We start from the raw sequence: 20,232 nt of genomic DNA, 5'->3' as shown, positions 1-20,232 counted from the left end.
AATATAAAATATTTGAACTTAAATATATTTGGCCTAAAATTCATTCGTTCATTTTCCACTGCTTATCTAAGCCGGGTCGTGGGGTAATAGTATTAGCAGTGAGGCCCAAATGTCCTCTTCCCCAGCCACAGTTGCCAACTCATACTGTGGAATCCCTAGGCATTCCCAGGCCATCTGGGATTGGTCTTCCCCAGGGTCTCCTCCCAGGTGGTCATTCCATATCAGATGCCCGAACCACCTCAATTAGCTCCTCCCAATGCGGAGGGTCAACGGCTGTACTTCGAGCCTCTCCCAGATGTCTGTGCTTCTCACTCTACCTCTAAGGGAAAGCCCAGCCACCCTGCAATGAAAGTTCATTTCGGCTACTTGTACTTGATGGCATTCTTTCAGTCATTACCTAAAGCTTATGACCATAGGTAAGGGTAGGGACAACCATCGACTGGAAGATGGAGAGCTACTCCTTCTGACTCAGGTCCTTCTTCACCACTACAGGTTGGAATAGTGACCACATAACTGCATTTGCTGCCCCAATCCATCACTCAATCTTGCCATTCCTTTGGTCTTCACTCATGAACCCTGAGGTACTTAAACTCCTCCAATTGAGGCAATAACTCACCTCCCAGGACATTAGAGGACAGTCCACCTTTTCCTACTAAGGACCATGGCCTAAGATTTGGAGCTGCTGATCCTCATCCATGCTGCTTCACACTTTGTCGTAAATCATCAAAATGTGTGCTTGAGTTCACAGCCCAGTGATGCCAACAGGACCACATCATCTGCAAAAAAGAAGTGACACAATTCTAAGGCCACTGAACTGGATCCCTTCCCCTCCCTGGCTGTGCCTTGATATTCTGCCATGAATATCACAAACAGGATAGGAGATAAAGCACAACCCTGGTGGAGTCCCAAACCCACTGGAAATGGTACTGATTTTTTTTCCATGTATGCGGACGCAGCTCTCACAATGATTATACAGGGACCAAATTGTCCTTATTAGGAGCCCCGGAAACCCATACTCTCTCAGCAACCCAAAGAATCCCTTAAGGAACAAAGTCATACACCTTCTGTAAGTCCACAATATACATGTAGAACAATTGGGCATACCCCCATGACTCCACAAGATTATTCATGAGGGTAAAGAGCTGGACCACCGCTTCACGGCCAGGACGAAATTCACATTGCTCCTTCTGAATCTGAGGTTCCATGACTGGGTAGAGTCTCCTTCCTAGTACCCTGGCATAAGCTCTTCCAAGGAGACTGAGGAGTGTGCTGCCCTGATAGTTGGAGCAGACTCTCCTGCCCCCCTTTCTAAATAGGGACCACCACCCCGGACTGCCTTTTCAGAGGCACAGTTCCCGATGACTACACAACATTGAACAGGTGTGTCAGTCATGACAGCCCAACAATGTCCAGAGCCTTCAGCATTTCTGGGAAGATCTCATCAATCCCCAGGGCCTTGCTATTGTGGAGTTGCTTAACTACCTCAGTGGCCTAACTCAGGGAAATAGGCATTGATCCCCCATCAGCTTCTGGCTCTGTCTCTTTCACAGAGGACGTGTCCATCATGTTCAGGAGCTCCTCAAAAAGTTCCTTTCACAGCCAGACAATATCCTCAGTCCGAATCATCATTTCTCCACCCTTGCCAAGAACAGCCTGGGAGAATCCCTGCCCTTCCGTTTCTGAGCCGCCTGATGGCTTGCCAGAACCTGTATGAGCCCAATCAACAGTCACATTTCACGTTCTCTCTGAACTCCTCCCACACCCGGGTTTAGGCTGTAGCCCTTTGGACTTGTCAGCACTTTCTGCTGCTTCAGGAGTCTCCTGTACTAACCATACATGGAAGTCCTCCCTTTTCAGCCTGATTGTATCCCTCACCTCTGGTGTCCACAACAGGGTCCTAGGGTCACCACCTTGAGAGGTCATCTATGGCCTTCAGGCCACAGGTCTTTGCAACCACAAAACAATGTAGGCTTTGAATAACGCCCATTTGGACTCTGAGTCCCCAGCTTCCCCTGGGATAACAGCTAGTTTGTGTGTCTGGATTCCAGTCCACCAAGACCTCTACCTTCGGCTGCCAACCTCAGCCAAAATTTGAACTATTAATAATTCAAAACAAGTGAAATTGCATGATTTTTTGATCATTCCTTTATGCATGGTGTGCTTCATTTAAGATGCTAAAAATTAAAGGAGAAGAAGAGGCAGAAACATATATCTTGTATCGTGAAGCTGAGATGATCCTTAGGCTAGCATTTCGACACATACTGCTAAGTTCAAAGCTAAAAGTAAGAAAAGCTTTTATTTTTTTAACAAAAAAAAGAAATGCTTGCCACAAACAAATAGTCATCCTAATAAATTAACAAAGGCATAAAAGCTAACATTCTTTGTAATTATTAACTGCTGTGACTGCTACATTTGAAAATTTTGAGCTTTAATAGTTTAAAGCTCGATTCTTGTGTTGAACTCAGAATTTAGAAAAGTAATTTTTTAAAAGTTGCAAATGCACATGTCCTCTGAGCAGTGATAATTCACCCAAAACTTAATCAGATTAACACATATAAATATAACCAAACTTATTAAGCATTTGTCCTGTTGTTCTTGAGTTACGGTGTGCACAAATATTTTACCACAGATACACGGACATATAACTTTTCAAAAATCCTCAATACACATTCTACAACTATTAAAATGTGTTTTGTGTTCAAAACATATAGTTGTTTTTTTTAAAGAAAACAATATTTTCTCCATATATTAAACTAGGGGGCTTTGCTTGCCAAACCCCCCTCCCCCACCAGCACTACACACCGTTGTGAAGTGGATGGCTGAATGCACCCCAAGGAGACTCCTATGCTCCTCTGAAATCCCTCTTAAACAGTGATACAATGGGAAACAAATAACAGTTGGTTTTTTTACCTGCCTTTTGCTCGATTAGCTGCTGGCTTGCTGCTGCCGTGCTGCGTGATCTGCATTTCATGTGGCGCTTCGAACATTTAAAAGCCTGTACAGCACCTGTCCTTTTGTCTCACTGCCTTGTCATTCTTGTCACCCAGACATCCTCAAACACTGTGCGATCTCTTTTCGCTGTTCGGTTATTTCACCGAGTACTATTTTCTGTTTGTTTGCACTAGTGCGATCTTTACTCTCATTTTTTTGGGACTTTCAAATTTTCCTACTTCCATTATCTCTAACCTGCTCTGCATGTGTATCACAGGACTTGCTTCCAAAGGTTGTAAATATGACATCTGTCTCTCTTCAAAAGATCTCTCTTCCACAGATCACGTCTCGGAAAAAGTCTTGTTGCAAGATTTTTTATTTTTTTTTATAATAGAGAGATATGGAGACTGTGACAAAGGAAACACATTCACTAATAAAAATAAAGGCTACAAAATTTTCTTTTATTTAGCATTTTCACAGTCTCACCAACTTGGTCTTTGTTGTCTTATTCTTTCTAGACTTACCCCTGTAAAATAGCTGTAAAATGCTGTACTATATATTTGCACACAAGCAAATTAATAAAATGTATAGAGTGTACTCAAATATATATACAGTGTGATATATTTGCATGAGTATATGTGATGCACAGATAAAAACAATTTCCCTTCAATGGCAACTCTTAGACAGCTGTTTTGGAATTCTAACAACATAAAATTATTTTGCACATTCTCAGCTGTCTACTGAAACTAATGATAAGGTGCAAAACTTAGATGGGGTTTTGATCCTATATGAGTACTCCCTAACTGTGCAAAAGAAATTGTCTCCAGACAGAGAGCTGAGTCTCTGTCCTCAGTGGTAGAAACGTAAAGTCATAAGCTAGACCACCAGTAGAGATCACGATTGTGTTCCAGAAATGTCAAAAATATGTACTTTGCGTTTACGTGACAATAATGACCCCATAAACCGATATGTTACTTGAAAAATGAAAATGAATAGAGAGGAAGTGAATAGTTGTTTGTCCATGTCGTGCGAATGAAAGCTTTATTTACAGTTGCAAATAGTAAGGCAGACTTGTAAGGAAAGCTCTCCCATGGCTGTATTGTATAACATACGGTTATTTTATGCTATCTGGAATTGATTGGTTGTAGTGTCACAGGAAAATGAGGACGTATTTCTTAGGGATGAAAGAGGAAATTACAAATCACAAACAGACTTGGATTACAACGTCCCTTTTATAATACAGTAGATAGCAAACTTTGTGTGGCAGTGCCTTAACTTCAGGAAGACGGTATAATTAAGGGTGAGAGCTCTTTCCTCTCCTAACTTTGGCCCTGGTGGTGAAAGTTTTGTGGTATGTCATTCTGATAAGGTTCAGGAAAAAAGTTCTTTAGTTTTCAACTGTGTTGCTTTTTTTTCTCCTTCTGAGTTAAAAGCTGTAGACAGACATTATCCAGATGCCCTCTGCCAACGCCTTGTGAGATCCAGCCGTCATGCCTTTTGTTCGGTTCACTGGCCTTAGGATAACTGCAGGCGCATGAAGAGCATTTGTTTTTGAAGTGTGTAGTGGTGACGGAAAGTGAGATGTAAATTATGCGAAAAACAGAATTGCCGTCTTCTTCCGCTCCCCTTATTTTCTGTCATTGACTTAGGTCATTAGAATCGCAATTTTTATGTTTAATGTGAGTTTAGGATTTTTATAGTTATAAGACAAAAGTTCTGTTTGTTTTTATAACAGTGCATTATGGAAACTTTTACAAATAGTGTGTTATACCAGCAACTACTTAGGCAATATTACTGTTCTCTCCTATTCAGCTGCCCATAATTTGTTATGCCTGATTCAAATCACCCTGCTGCTTTTCTCTGTCCATTTAAAAACCCCTCACTGGCAGTGCAGGCCGGCTGACCTTTGTCCCAGCTTCCATCAAAGCCATCTTCCTAGCTCGCATGTCTCTCGCACCTGCCGTCCAAGGCAAATTGCCAACCTTCAGGGAGTTGCTGTTGAATGACCTGTGATCCTTTGAAGGCTCTTCACTATACCAGTGCTCCATGCCACATGCAGGACACTTCATGGAAGCGTAATTTTGAGAATCACTTCTGTTAAGCTACTGGAGAAGCCAATACACTGTTTTCATCTATTCATTTACTGTAATGTTTTTGATTTTACACAGCTAGAGACCATCACGGCAGTGCTAGGCACAAGGACGTATCCAACCCTGGACAGGATAATAAAAGTAATTTAAATTTTTTTAAGGGGATTTACTAATAATCTTATGTTCAACAATGCAAAATAACTACAAATAGATACATTTTTATTATTTATAGAATCGCCTTTAATGTATAAAATCGAATTATGACAGACATGTGCTATCATATCTCGTGAATCTAAACCGAGTTAGTGTGGCTGTGTGATGGACTGCTGAGCTTCCCAGGATTGATACTTACCTACCGTTCACTGTGACCATAAACTTTTATCAAGTAGTTCCAGTCAATGGATGGATAGGTAATTCTGCAAACTTTACAAGCATAATATTCACACTTTTGTGGAGAAACTTATTGGCCATCAGTTATTACTGTTAATGTAAGCTTTCACTCAAAGGGCATGATGTTTAATAAATGATCTTTTTATAACTGAGGATTACATAAAGCTGTTATTGTGTGTGCCAGGTGGTGGACTGGCATCCCTCCTAGGGTGGATTCCTGGATAACTTAACAAAAAAGAAAAGCGTATGTTGTATTCATTAAGAAAATGATAATCACTATCTTTAAAATATTCAGAAACAAGAAAGTTTTTTGGTTTTAAATAAATGTTGAAAGGCATTTGGGTTACAGAAGTGCACATTCAAGGCCTTATTGAATCTGTTTTAGGATTTCAGTGTGTGTCTACAGCTGCAGCCTTCCTTAGCTCTAAATTGCTTTGCGTCTGGCTTGGAGGCCTACATGCTGAAGTAACCATTACATTTAAAAATCATCCCACTAGAGGAAGTCTGGATTTTAGGTAATCACTAGCTGCAGGGTCTCCTAACATTTTCTAACCCAACATATCTGGCCTTGTCATTAACAGTACTGTGGTTTGATCTTCTACACAAAGGCAAATTAATACTGTTATGGCTTCGGCAAATTAGGACATCCTGAGTAGCTCGCTAACCAGAGAAGGCGGCTCAGGTGTGAAATTGGTACGTACCGTAAGTGTAGTGTCTCTAAATGGCGGCTGTACTGTAAATGGCTAAGCAAAAGATGGTTTTTGGAAAAAGGAAGCCCTTCTGAGATCCCTAGCATATGCTCGCTGACTAGACAAACATTATCTTCAGCCAACAGAGCTGTTGCTCTTTCGCTGTTTGAAATACTTTTAAGGTGAATACTTAGAAACAAATCAGGTATATGGCATTAATGGATGGATAAATATGTAAGAGAAAAAAATGAAAAAAAGTAAAATTCTAGGTAATTTTTAAAGATGGTGATTTGCAAAACAGAATTAGTATAATTTATCAGGTGCTTCACCTTCAAGTGTATGTCTGGGGGTTAAGCATTGTGTGATTTTTATTTTTATTATTTTTTATTTATTAACATTATTTTTCATAAACTCTTATATTAGAAAAAATACTTAATGAATGGACACTTCCCCAGAGGTTTTCAGTTTTAGTAAGAAAGAATGTGAGCTGCATGTATATCCAAGTAAATCAACTTTCCAAACTTAAATTTTGGGCTTATATGAAGACCTTGTTTTATTATAATTTGCTCATTCATACATTTGCTGTCTTGATCGATGCAGTTTGGGGTCAGTTAGCTTTGTAGGGAAGCTAACTAATATAAAAAAAGAATGCTTGGAAATCAATAAAAATGTGCAGACATTTAATGTACAATTTGTTCATTCATCCATCCATTATCCAACCCACTATATCCTAACTACAGGGTCACAGGGATCTGCTGGAGCCAATCCCAGCCAACACAGGGCGCAAGGCAGGAAACAAACCTTGGGCAGGGCGCCAGCCCACCACAGAATTTGCTCATTCATGCCTCCATCAATTCTCTGAACTTCTTTACACCACTGAAGAGTTGTGGGAGGAAGCTCTGTGTGCAAGGCAGAGATTCATCTTTAACAGGGCATCGATCCACTATGGGGGCACCTTCATACACACACATTGGGCCAAATGTGATTGCCAATTACTTACTTGAATATCTTGGGGATGTGAAAGGAAACTGGAGAAAACCCATGCAAATGTGGAGAAAATTACATTATATTATTCATCCATCCATTATCAAGCCCATGTTATTCTGTTTGGGGTTGCAGTGGGCCACAGTGTTATTTCTATTCTATTCAATTTTATTATGTATGGTGGGTAGGTGGTTCATGCTGCTGCCTCTTGGATCTGGTATCCTATGTTCTAATCCTATATCCAGATGCTAACCATGTGGAGTTACACTTTCTCCCCATCTCTGGGTAGGTTTTCATCCAGGTACTCTAGTGTTCCTTCCACATCCCCAAAGATACCACCCTGTCCAGGGCTGCCTTGTACCCAGTGCTGCTAGGACTGGCTCCTGCATTTGCAAGCCTTGATTAAGATGGTGTAAAAATGGCTGACATATTATATTATATTATATTATATTATATTATATTATATTATATTATATTATATTATATTATATTATATTATATTATATTATATTATATTGGATAAAATTAGATCAATCCATGTTATGGTCCAACTTTTTCCAATGCAGGGTTGTGAAGGCTTGAGGAACTATTTTATTCCATCCATCCATCCATTTTCTAACCCGCTGAATCTGAATAGGGTCACGGGGGTCTGCTGGAGCCAAACCTATTTTATTATATTTTAATAAAATATACTATTCTCCATCTCACATAATCCAATTCGTGGTTAGAACATTACAAAAACTTCAACAAGAGCAGGATATTTAGCTCAACAAAGCTCACCAAACCTTCAATCAAATTTCTCTAAATGCAGAGCGTCGGCAGCATAAGCCACAAGGCGGGAAGCAACCAGGAGGTAGGATGCCACATTCACACCTACACTCACGCTCACATTTATACAGAGACAGTTTAAAATCATAAATTAATCTAACATACACATTTTAGAAGATTTAGGAGGAAGATCAAAGTGTCCTGGGGAAAACCTATGCAGACATAAATAAAACAGAAAAAGGAGAAAGCTGAGAAGTCTATACGCACCAATGTCTGTGTCTGTGTGTGTGTATGGTGTGTTGATTAGTCAGTAGTATTGTTTTTATCTCCGTCACTTGACCAGCTGCATGAGTAAAGTGGAGAGACACATGATGTGTGAGAGCAAGACACTGAACGCCGCAATACTGAGCTTCCTAAAGATTTTTCTCAGCAGCCAGATCCTCTTAGGGCTGTAACATTTCAGACTGCACATTTGGTCTTGCTGTCTTACTAAAGTAAACTATTTTGGACAGACTTTAATTCATTTGCATTGTTCCATGGTTTCCACTTCCAATAATTAAGCCAGCTCTTTTCAACTAAATTCCAAGTAAGCCGCTTTCTTTCTGATTTGGATTTTCTTGCAAAGTAAAACGTGGCAAGCACCCACCAGTTGACATGTAGGTGGCTTATTGCCATACCAGCATTAGAACATAAACGGATTCTGTGGATTTATTCATCGTGGCTACTAGGCTGAGCAAATTTGTGAAAAAAAAACATACTTTGCATTTTTTTAACTTCTTCTTTCTTCTTGTGCTGAACATTCTTGCATATTTTCTTGGATTGCAAAGATCATTCCTTTTATAAAACACTAAGCATGCCTATGATGAAAGGCACTATATACAGTAAATATGGTTACGTATAAAGTTGTATGTGTTGTAATGGGGAGGAGGTTCAACTTGTTCTTTGAACAGAGGCCTCAGATATTATAGAGGTTAGCTTTGAGTGGGGTCACTACTAATTAAAAACTCACTTTATGCCAACAGTATCCATCTGCAGCCAGCTTACCTGACCAAAAGATGGAGGCGTTATCAGTTCCTGTCGTCACCTCCTGAAAAGCAGTTGATACCAATAAGAAAAAGAAACTTGAGAAATTGTAGCGGAGTTAAAATAGTGAACTTTTTGCTTTAAACAATGTAGTCACATCACCCCCACCCCCTCCACTGAAATAATGTGACTACAAATTCCCAGGCTGAAGAAATGTTCCTTTAAGTCTAGATGGGTTGATTTCCTGATTGTGATTGAACTGAATAGCAACAAGAACTCGCAGCTTTGAGATCACGGAAGAACTAGTGCCTCGAACTTGTTATAATATTTCCAGATGGCAAATCTGCCAGGTCATTTCTTCAGCTTTAGAAAGACAGACGTCGTGTCATGTGTGGGCCCTAACTCTCTGACAGAAATGTTTGCATGTGTAAAAGCTAAATGTGCACATAAAAAATAACTAATAAACAGTACTTATATATACGGAGTCCTCGTTATAGTTTTACATTTTTGTGCAATGACGACCTGTAGTAAAGGAAACCAAGGTGGCCTGGAAAAAGACCAAAAATTACTTTAATTGATCTTTATCTAGATTAAAAGAAGAAAAAAGCATCCACATATCCGATAGCAAATGACTTGCTTTCACCCCCTTATGGAAAACTAGCACTATGTCCAATAATTCTTTGTCTGAAGTCCCCTTGTCCATCAGCCTTGGATAAAGGGTGATTTTGTAACTCGGGGACGTTAATAGCCATCAGGGCTTACTTTTTTTTTTTTTTTTTGGGAGGGGGATGTTGGTAAATGGGAGCATTGTCTTGTGCCTGCTGCTTAAGCCTCCTTCAAGCAGTTCCTCACCTGTCATATCTGTCATAGATTTAATTCATCATGCTGTCTGGTCAAAAGCCATACTGATGGTATCAACATCTCTGCCTTATAAGTTCGATCAAAGGAGCTTAGCAAGGGAAAATAAGATTTAGATGAAGAAAAGCAGTCTTGTTCGATTCCAAATTTTAATTTGAAATATGCTCTATCTGCTTTTTATGGATCAATAATTTATACAATAGCCTTTTTTTTAATCTGTGAGTCGTAGGCAGATGGTGGCGTCTCCCATGCAGACAGCCTTTATATTCTTGAACTTGATTTCTTAAGAGCTACTGTTTTTTCTAAATCGTTTCTTGGTGGATTGCTCTTGTAATATTTTTCCACATTTCTGACAGAAAGCTGGAAAGAAAAATCAGTTTGTCTGACGTCTGTTATTCCTGCTGCATTTTTAGCAAAAATACTGCATATCAAATCCCCATTGAGATGCTGTATGACTATCACGAAGAAATATTCTAAGCAATTCTCACTTTTATATAGCAGCTTCCCTAGTCTGAAATATCAAAAAACTTGTAAATTAAGTCTTCCTAATTATGGTTATGGACTTGGAAACTGCAGCTCTGATAAATCTAGGAAGAAATGTAATCTATTTGTCATCTGTTTGAATGTCTCTGAAAGCTGCCCTGTAGACATACTACACTTTATCATAAAAGACACCTCATACATTATGAAGTTTAAAATGATTGCAACGCACAGTATTCACATATACAGTATGTGGACTTGTAACACATATATAAAAGTGGCACCAAACATTGGTAACCCCCTTGATTCAGCCACCTTTTTCATTATAATATAGTTATTTTTTCCTGCTAATTTATCATGGTGAAGAGGTTTCAATATAAATCTACTCTATATATATAAAATCGGAATCCTAAAAGTGCAACAGTGACGTTTTTATGTCATGTTTTTGTCATACTTTAAATTGGGCTTATTTTAAAACCTACATATATGTGTTTGGTATCATTCTTTTTGGAATGTATCAAACTTTAATGTGATGTTGTCAGATTTTCAGATTATTATTCCGTTTTTAAATTAGAAACTAAAAAATAACAAGAACTCACATCTAGCGAGACGGGACTTTGTGCCAAAAGATTTAACCACGCCCGAGGCCTGAAATAAAAAATAAACAGTAGGACAGCTGCTGTACAGGCTTTTAAATGCTCGAAGTGCCATGCAACATGCAGATCATGCGGCACGGCAGCAGCTGATCGAGCAAAGAGGAAGTTAAAAAGAAAACTGTATTTGTTTCCCATTGTATCACCGTTTAAGAGTGGGTTTCAGAGGAGCGACCACATCTCCTTGGGGTGCGTTCAACCCCCCTCTTCACAACTCGAGCGGCAGACAGGCGAAGTGGCTGGTGAGCAAAGCGAGCAGGGGGGAAACCCCTAGTAATTCTATGCATTTCAAGTGTATCTAATGGTTGATAATTTGGGAGCTTTCGGGAACAGCTTCTAGGCTACCAGCCCAATAACTATCTGTGTGAGGTTTGCATGTTGTCCCCATGTGGTTCCTCAGACACTTAGGAGTCATTTTAACATACCAAGGACATGAGGGTTACACTGACTGGGAACTCAAATTTGTTTGAGACTGGAAAACTGATATCCCTTTCACAGGAGTTGACTTGTGTCTACTGCTCAGTCCTATTATAATAATCTCTGCCTCTTCCTGCAACCATCCTGCAGACAAATCAGGAAAATCAACAGAAATTTGACTTTATCTCAAGGTTTTTTGAAAGGAACTATACTAAAAGAAAAGCTTGATTGATTCCAGTCCATTAGGGTAAAACAATCTGAGACAGAAAATATTTAAAAGTGACCTTACAGGATATCAGTAAACATGCATAACAACACTGATTTTATCTTTTAAAGTAAAAGTATAGTCACCTGCAAAATACTGAGTTCCCATGCAGGGTTTGTTCCTGCTTAAACCTGCTGTTCCTAGGAGAGGCTACAGAGACTTGTGACCCTATAATGAAGAAAACAAGATCAGATAATGAGTTGATAAATGGGTTCACTATGCAAGGTGCTATATATTGAAATTTTATATCTTTTATTTAATAAATTTATATAACTATGCATTGCACCGTAGCTTTTTTTTTTAATGGTAGACACTATAAAATAAAACCTGCTTAATTGCTGCTCCTTTCTTATGAGAAGTGCACTATAAAATGAAGAGTTCTTTATTTCTGGATGGCTGGGCAGAGGAGAGAAGCATAACCAGAACTGGGACTTCATGTCAGTTCAGGCCCCAGGTGACTCTAAAGTGAAGAGTTAGAACAACAAAGCAAGGCCCGGCAGCCAGGCTGTGGTGAGTCACCAGCAGCACTGCACGCAGGAGGCCATGCCAAAGACTGCTGCAGCCCAGACTCCTTCCACTAAAATAATAATACAGGCAATGCAGGCAATGTGCACTTCTCCACCTCGTCAGCTGTTCTTTTGATTCCTAGTTCCTATCTCTTTTGCGGCAGTGCAAGGGAGCCAAGCTTCTCTAGGCTTCCAGTGACGCGTGCCAAACACGTGTGAGGTAAATCCCCGAACTCTGTCTGTTCTTTAAGGATTCCTTGGCTAGCAGCCAAACTAAATATTTCTTCTGGATGAAAACGTACTTGTACTGTGCTCCTCTCTGCAGTCTGACAGCTCTTTAAAACTCAGTGGAGGGGTTTCCTCATTGAGGCTGCTAAACATCTAACACAGCGTGAAACATGTTTGGGCTTTTTTTTTTTTTCAAAACTGGGCAGTGATTACAGCTGGTGAATGGGAGAAAGAGAAGCTAGAGCTTGGCTTGCTACCCACTGCAAGCCCCTCCCATTGCCTGCTGCACACACAGACACATTCACTCTACTAAACTTTGCCCTCCCTTCTGCTTCCTTCTTGTCAGTGATGGCCTGCTGCCAGCCCACTTCCGCTGGCTGCTTTGGGATAAATCAATTAAATTGGGGTTTGTATTTGGGTAACTGAAGTGGTGGCTGTAAGCTGGAGGCACTCCATTCATATGCTGCAAACCTTTAGGCAGTCTTTAGGGGAGTTTTAGTACCTGGAGAATTTATGCAAAGAGCCACTCGTCTATGTATTTTGTTTTAAGAAACAAGACACCAACCTAACAGCAAAAAGTCTAACGTCTAAGGAAAAGGAACACCTTCCTGGACTTCTTGGTTTGTTGGCTAAGGGGTTAGACTGGAAAGCACAAAGCTGTAAGTTAAGCTCCCAACATCGACTCTATATATGACCATTTAGCCTGGCTGGGCAGCAACTTTGTGAACGGAATCGCCATAAAATTTGTGCTGCATATGTAGTGCACATTAGTCAAACATGATGAGATAGGTGACTCAGAGTCTTGGAGAACAACAAAGCTGTGGGTCGTGTGTCAATTGGCATTAGGCATTTCTTTTATTTAGCTGACTTTGGAAACATTGTTTGAATAAGGCTCGTCAAGAGCAATCACACTCATTCTACTCCCATTTGAGCATTACACCAAGACTTGCGGCAAGACAAGAGTGCTTTCACCAGTCTGTCGTTCAAGTTATTTGCTTACACTCGCATGATGGAATTAGGAGACACGTAAATCCAGTGGAGCAGGCACTCCAGTCAAACGTTTTATGAACTAAGTCTGGTTCTTAAAACACAAAATTAACTCTATAGATCACGCAAAGACCTCTTTAAAAAAATATGAAAGACGAGGACTCCCAAAAGCACTCATGACCCAGAATTGGAGTATGCAGTTTTGAGAATGTTATGTTAGGTTAGGGTTGAAAAAAAAGTCAACTGAATCTGTTTGGAAAAGTGAACTGCACTCTAGTCTTTCTGTTATTACAATGGTCAAGAAATAGTCAAGTGGTATTGAGATGGGCACACTATATGTCTCATTGCATACTAGAAGATACAGCAGTCAGAGTAGAGCAGACATTGCTGCTCCTATCCAATCATTAAATTTAAAATCCTGCTTATTTCTGGCAAAATTATTACATCTGTTATTACAATATGCCTCATGGTTTCAGTCTGTGTGGAGAAACACAATACAGGCACTCCTCATGTAGTAAATATAAATGTTCTCATGCTTTCCAATGTCTTGCAGTTCTTTATATACCTAAGGCAGCTAATAGTGGTACTGTCTGTGCATAGCAATGTAATGTAAAGTAATGTAAGCTAAGCTAAGAAAAGGTGACAATGGACAAGTCCAAAATAAACTCCCAGTTTATTTTGATTCCCGAGAAGACAAAACAACTCTTAGGACCCAAAGCCCACTGGAAAATGCAAAGTATATCTGGCCTAGGCCAACATCTGCCCTCTACATACCCTGGGTACTCAGTAATGTGCTAGGGTGCAGGTCACTAACCATGATGTTGCTGGAATACAGCAAAAGATAAGAAGCTTTGTCTGTCTACTTAGTCATTTATCAGTAAATCTAATGAAAGAATCAAAAATTGTTAATTTGTACAAAATCTTTATAATGCAGACCTACCAGTTTTTGGTTTTTTTTTTTTGTTTGTTTGTTTTTTTAGATCTTTTTAAGGTGAAGTGGTTAGCACTGTGGCCTCAAAGATCCAGTGTGTTGGGTTTGAACTGCATGTATTCTCCATGTCTATATGGGTTTTCCTCTGTGTATTATGGTTTTCTTTCCACATCCCCAAAGACACGGATATGTTTGATTAACTAGTTATTCCTAATTATCTCTTTGTGAGTGTCCGGGGAATGGGCAACAGAGTAATGATCTGTCCAGGGCCACTCATACCTTGTACCCAGTACTGCAGGGATTCACTCCAGTCCCCTGCATCTTGAATGGGATCAAGTGGTCTTGAGAATGTTGTGCTTTTTTTACTTATTGGGCAAAGTGAGGGTATTCCAATACTATCAATGGGTAATCATCAGGTACACCTTCCTGTTAGCCATCTGGTTGTCTACTTTTTCAGGCATGTGTGCTTTGCACTGACCTTCTAAGATGCATTCAAAGAACACCACAAATGTGTGAAATAGAGTAGAGGGTTGTATAAGTCAGTCTGAGTACTCGCCCTATAAGAATGTAGTAGAATGTAAGGAAATAATTAATGGTACTGATAATTAATGGCTTTCCCCCTTTTTAATGGTCACTGCAGAGAAATAAACAAAAGGTATCTGTATAGGATTTGCATAATTATACAGAATCCTCCAGTAACAGTTTACATGGAGCAGAAGCCTATCCTGGCAGCACTGAAACTGGATGTCAACTCAAGAGCACCACATCAGAACAATAAACTATCAAGTAAAAATTGCAGTATGCATGCAGAAGTGGAAATGTCTGCAATTAAGACTCAGTCACAGATAGAGTGAGACAGAGAGAGAGAGAAGGAGATACTTGCTTTACCAACTTTTTCCAATACAAGTTGACTGGACACTGAATCAGGTGTGTGCTGGACACCCACTGATCTTTCTGACTCAGTGTCTGTAAGGCCGTTTATGAGAAGCCAACCAGGTTTACTTTGAAATACTAATAATCATTATCTGAAAATGCCTTTGGCAAAGTGACACAAAATTGGTCTTCCTTCGAATTCCTGACAACAGCCTGTTCCTTCTAAGGCTTTACCTCAGTCTTGATTCAGTAATCTGTTTTGGCACAGCCTTCTAACAATGTCTCACAGGATGAGAATTACATGTCTAACTTACCTTAATTTAATACAGCATTTATTTTTTTTTGCTTTGCGTTATTGTATGGTGCTCTCCAATGAGTACAGGCTCACAGCACAGGCACACATTTACACCTCTTATGCAATAACAGTAAATTATTAAACTTTAAACATTAGCATACATAAACATTCAAACTATGTTAAATAAGCAGCAACACTGACCATATAATGTCAATTATAAATGAGATTAATGAGATAGCCAGTTGACAATGGAAGAGAAGAAAACAAAAACCCCAGTCAATGGCATTTCTGGAAAAAATAAACCTTTGCAGGGAGACTCAAAGTTAGTTACAGCAGACAAATTTACAGTTCAAGTCAGACAACCATTACTCAAAGTTATATTTTCATCATTAAATCAAATATAATCTGAGTTATCATTGTATAAAAACAATCCTTTCTTTATCTGAAGTCAATTACAGGGTGGCTTGAAGACAGTTTTCATGCTAGCAGCAAAGAGGGAAAGGCAGGAGCCAGCCCTGGATGGGATGCTAATTCATCATACAGCACACTCATGCACACATCCACATTCACTTGTGTAAGTCTGATTTAGAATTAAAAAAATCAGCCTGACAGCCTGTGGGGGGGCACAAACATGGGGACAAAATGCAAATTCTACATTGTAGACACCCCTAGCCATCCATTGTAGACACCCCTAATCATCCATGCCCTGGCTAATATTCAGATCTGCACTTTGTGGTAGCAAAGTACATCATTGTGCCTACCAAACTTATATACTGCTCAGTTGAATTTAGATTTAGACACTGACTTACACACATAAATTAATTTCCTTTTTTATTTTATCTAGTGTCATTCTATAGTGAATATTACTCCAGTAGAGTAGGGGTCTAGACCGATGAAATGACTTGCTCAGGGTCATCCAGTAAATTTGAGACATTTCACAAATGGTAGGAGACCATGCAGCCCTTAAAGCTCTTTGATTAGCTGATAGCTAAGCTGTCCCCCTGACTAACCCGAATGTTTTAAAGGCTATGAGAGTCTTTGCTTCAACAGCATGATTTCGCTGTTTTTCCCAGGTTCCCACTCTGTGTGGATCTTAATTTCAGACTTAAATGCACTGCCTGTTAATTTCCAGCAGTGTCCTCATGCATGTAATTCACTGTTTAATTGAAATAAATCTGATAAATCAATTTTGTTGTTGCCTTTACGACTCTGAAGAGGTGAGATAGCCTTCTCTAGTCAAAACTAAAGAGGTTTAACTCCTTGGGCCTGTCAGAATACAACATGTCTTTATGTACTGGGATGCACTTGATTGCTCTCCTCTGCATGATTTCTGGGGTTGCTATGTCTTAGTGGCCTAGTGACCAGAACTGCACAGAGCAGTCTAGATAAGAAGATAAGAGGGAACCTATTTGCCAGCCTAGTGGTCCATAGGCTAAACTGCAGTGGCCAACACCGATCCTGGAGAGCCACAGTGGCTACAAGTTTTCATTCTGTTTTCTTAATTAGTGAATAGTTTTTGCTACTAATTAACTTCAATTAATGTATTTGCTATTTAAGACAGACCCTATAATCAGGGCTGAGCAACATTGGTCCTGGAGGGCTGTAGAGGCTTCAGGTTTTGTTTTTACCCTTTCATTGCTGACAAAACACTTATTGCTCAAGTGACATTTTTCTGCTTCATTTTAATTGTCTCGCTTGTTGAGTTTTTGAACCTTTAATTGCTTATTTCAGTCTTAAACAGCTGTAGTCATTGTTTTAACTGCTCCTTATTAGCAATAAGATACAAACGACAAAAGGAACCAGCAGTTCTGCATCTAGCTTGTTTACCAGCAAGTGCACCCAGCTTGTCTCTGTTTCCACCTGTGTGTATTCGTCATTCACTATTTGGTTTAATTAAGTACCCAGAAGAAAACTGAAGAGAATGTGAAGAAGTGAAAATTACTCATCTGTTTTAGGCTTAAAATCACTTGGATGATACATGTATCATTAGAAAGGACAATAATCTATGATTTAAGAATGAACTGACATGGTAAAGTTAAAACATTAACAAGCTTTGAAATTAAATAAAATCTGTTATTGATGAGGATTGGCTTCTAATTAAGCAACCAGGTTGGAACAAAAACCTGCAGCCACTACGGCCCACCAGGGTCAGAGTTGGCCACCTTGGTCTAAACCCTTAGCCACCAGGCTGTTCTGCTCGAGTATAAATACAGTACACATAGAATATATGAATGAGTGTTCATGCATGCTTGGACAAAGCAGGACTGCATATGTATATATGTATTCTTTTTGTCTCTATGTACTGTATGCATGTATGTGTATATGTAATACAGTATATGTATCCTTACAAATGCACTGGTGTCTCATCCAGGTATTGTTCTTACTTTGCACTCATTATATTTAATGTGTAAGCTCCCTAGTCTAATCAGCTGCAAAATGGAATTTCAAATGGCAGTTATGATGTAAAATATACTTGAACATTGTGCCTTATATGGTGCATTTAATTTAAAAGAAAAAAACTAGTTGAAGGCCTGCTATACTGATTTGGGTCAGGATTCAAATCTAAATATTTCCTTGAAACATTTTTTCATTACAAACCATAGAATGAACTAAAATAAGTATGAAAATTGTTATTAAGTTGGTAACAGTGTCCCTGTGGCTATTTCTTTTCAGTTGCAATATTTAATTATGACTTTCCTGGCACAGAGCCATTTTAATAATTATTACATATGTATAGATTGTACACACAAATTGTAAATAGTTTATATGATGGTTTATAAAACTTTATAGAAAATTTGTCTGCTATGTTTGGGTTTTTCCAATGTCAAATAAAAATACAGCAAGTAATCAGGCTACTTCCAATCTGCCAATTGTTGACATCGATCAAAGTCCATGTTTTGTATTAACTTTCAATAAAAACATGAAGGTGTGCTGTCAGTGCCTGACCCTGTAAACACAGGGATCTGTGTCCCATCAGGGCTCCAGCAGGCAGCGACCATGTGAGGTCGGCACAGACTTATGGTGTCACTAAGTGCTTGTCAGGTGCAAATTTCACCTGAACCCACCTATTGCATATAAAATGCCAGTAACCCTTGAGTACTACTAGTACATTGTTGATGTGTCATCACCCCCTATACGTGATGTATCAAGTTTAAACCTCTGATCTATTACAAGCTAAAAAAAAAAAACAATTCAACTCCGAAAAGAGAAACATGCCTTCTCCTTCTAAACAGCCTTTATTTTACATGCTGAAATACTGCAGTATACTTTATGAAAACGCTCCAAGTGCATGGCAGCATTTGTCTATGCATGGGGTGGTTTATACACTACACAAATCCCACAGACTTCCAGTACTTTGATGAGGGCCCTGCATCTTATGGAGGCTGACTGGCACCGGAAGGCTTGGTCTGTTTTGTGTAAAGATCTGAAACAAAGGGTAGAAGGGAAGTGGCCAACTGAGGGGGGTCGGATGGATGGGGGGAGGCACACTCAACATGCCTTTTATTTTCTAACCACAGCACTGTAGCAGTGAGCTGTAACCTGAATGGTAAATGTGGCCGAAACAAGTACTGTATATGCAGAGGCTTGAGTGTTTTCTTTAATACAGATAGATAGATAGATAGATAGATAGATAGATAGATAGATAGATAGATAGATAGATAATGTACGTTGTATATTACACCCTATTTTGCCTCCTTCCTGGGATTTATGTATAATAAAAGTGAAAGGGATACTTACAGGTATTGCTTCATAAAACCTTCATTTTAAAAATGAGAAATAATTTTTTATTTCGAAACCCGTTTGTTGTCGGAGTTTACACATTCTCCCGGTGCCTGTGTGGGTTTTCTCCAGGTAAGCGTTTTCCTTCCAAATCCCAAACACGTGCGTATTTCCGATCATCCATTGCCACCGGTTCGTGTAGGTGTTCGCGGGAGACGACCCTGGGGTGGGCCGGTGGCCCCTCAAATGATGTTGCTTTGCACCTCACTGCAAGTGTAGCCACAGACTAAGTGGCCTGTTTAATGATTCTAGGAAATTTTTAACATATCGTAAAATTTGGGACTGTTCCGAATCATGACAACTGATTAGGAACGTTGCAATGCATTTTTCAGTTAAGTCGTTTTAAAGTTAATTTTATGTTACGTTAAAAATTTGAGTTACTTAAAAAATCCACGTGTGTACATTAAATAAACCAAGTCATTTTTTAAAATAACCCCAAAATGTAAGTGAACGTGTAGTACTGTAAGTGTGAAAAATTGGAATAATTTATTTTGCAAATAGTAATTGATCAGTAACTCGATAAAGTTAATCACATAATGTGAACCACTATATATATTTATATAATTAGTTTTTAGAGCCAACGATTTCACTATTAATTAAATTAAACGACAAATTTCAAGTGGATAACATTTTAGTTAAATCGTCCTAAGTTTATATGTATTTCAAAATATTTAGCCTGAAAAAATGATTGGAGCTTGTACTAACCATAGCACGCCTTTGTGCACCGAAACAGAAAGTGTCAAGCACGCAATGTCTATTAATCGCCAATTAGTACCTCCAGTAAACGAATACGTAACGTCGGCGACGGTGAAAGTGTACGAGTTGTTGTTAATCTCAATTTTCAGCACTTCCTTTAAATGTATGAGTACAAAGTACAAAGTACTTTGATTACAAATAATCAAGTCACACGACACGGGAATCGTATAAATTGGCCGGGGACTGGCAACATGTTAAATTATTTTGGAAAACAAATACATAAAATCGAACAGTAAATTAGTTAATAAAAAGTGCAAGTGCAGAACGTTAAGATTTCGAAATTAGCTCTGTCTGTCTGTGACAGTTCTGCGTCCCGTGATGAGAAGGT

The 20,232-nt window shown here is 39.1% G+C and overlaps 1 long non-coding RNA gene across 1 annotated transcript; it reads right to left on the bottom strand.

Moving 5' to 3' along the window:
- Positions 1-202: 202 nt before the first annotated feature.
- LOC120525500 lies at positions 203-12,416 on the bottom strand. The gene is made up of 3 exons (XR_005632964.1): positions 12,357-12,416; positions 11,635-11,716; positions 203-776 (listed from the first exon to the last, which is right to left on the bottom strand). It is a non-coding gene; the product is annotated as an uncharacterized LOC120525500 (long non-coding RNA).
- Positions 12,417-20,232: the final 7,816 nt, after the last annotated feature.

Source organism: Polypterus senegalus, chromosome 3 (genome assembly GCF_016835505.1).
Source record: "Polypterus senegalus isolate Bchr_013 chromosome 3, ASM1683550v1, whole genome shotgun sequence".
NCBI classification, from domain to species: Eukaryota; Metazoa; Chordata; class Cladistia; order Polypteriformes; family Polypteridae; genus Polypterus; species Polypterus senegalus.
The sequence above is the reverse complement of the archived record's forward strand: the minus strand, read 5'-3'. Positions and strand labels throughout refer to the sequence as shown.